We start from the raw sequence: 1,036 nt of genomic DNA, 5'->3' as shown, positions 1-1,036 counted from the left end.
ATTCCTCCCTCCAGGTCTTTAAAACAGCTGTTCACCACCATCTCTTGTTTTCCCCCAACCCAAAGCCTTGATCTTTTCTACCCCCGTTAATTCACCCCAGATCCACTTTTTTGAAATACCGCAACTTCTTTCCTGGAAGTCCTAGCAGTATCCATGTGTTTTTTTTTTTTACCTCTCCCACCCCCACCCCCTTCCCACGCCTCCTCCCCCCCAAGCCCTCTCCCTCCCACAGATCTCCCGATGTCCCTGCTCTCAAATGTTGTACTTGTGTGCTTCCCTCTCTCTGCCCATCTTGTCTCCCTTTATCTTATGTTTTATGTGTCAGTTTGTCTTTTTGTGATTAATGTTAGCTCTTACACGAGCCTCGATCATGTATACAAAAAAAAAAAAGGAGAATGCCTTGAAATCCAATTTAACTAGAGAGTTCATAGAACACCTTACCCCGCAGCCTTGAGAAAAAGGACATGGGAATGGTCTTTTCAATTCTTGCTTTGCATTTCCGAGCATGGTCTATATTACCTTTGTTTGTGAACGTTGAATAGCAGGTGCGATGGAAACCATACGAACCAACCTTCTCCCAACTTCATTCAGAGAAACTGACGATTTTGGAACGATCATTGAGAAAATATGCGCTGAAGCAAACATCATTTGGATGAAGTAAGTTCTGTTATTGCATCACTAGTTGCTGCCATTCTTTGTCCGACTCACCGTTATTTTGCCTTCAGAATGCGTAACATTTTGCCCAAGTACTGTTAAACTGGAGGTTTTAAAAATTGCAACCAAGGCGATTTGTGTTCTACAGTGTTCAAATATATGATTTAATTGAAATTAAATAAAAGCTTTAAAGGCAGGAGAAAAAAACAACAACTATTGAACCAGAAGTTTACTGCCAATGATGCACCCACTTTTACACCACCTTATTTAACACGTCCATTTATTACCCTCGCCTGAGGAGAGGGTATTGCATTTGAGTCCATTTGTTTGTCTGTTTGTTTGTCTGTTTGTCTGCACAGAATAAATATGATTTTCTCTGCAA

At 41.0% G+C, this 1,036-nt stretch overlaps 1 long non-coding RNA gene across 1 annotated transcript in view; it reads left to right on the top strand.

Moving 5' to 3' along the window:
- The window catches only part of LOC137425422 (uncharacterized), a 1,655-nt gene extending 997 nt beyond the window's left edge, over positions 1–658 (top strand). Inside the window, exon 3 of the long non-coding RNA XR_010984114.2 lies at positions 543–658. This is a non-coding gene — a long non-coding RNA (uncharacterized LOC137425422). The remainder of the gene's footprint in view (positions 1–542) is intronic.
- The last annotated feature ends 378 nt before the right edge of the window (positions 659–1,036 follow it).

The sequence above is a fragment of the Myxine glutinosa genome, chromosome 4 (genome assembly GCF_964187855.1).
Source record: "Myxine glutinosa chromosome 4, kmMyxGlut1.1, whole genome shotgun sequence".
In the NCBI taxonomy this organism is placed as follows: Eukaryota; Metazoa; Chordata; class Myxini; order Myxiniformes; family Myxinidae; genus Myxine; species Myxine glutinosa.
This window is presented reverse-complemented; position numbering and strand designations above follow the sequence as displayed.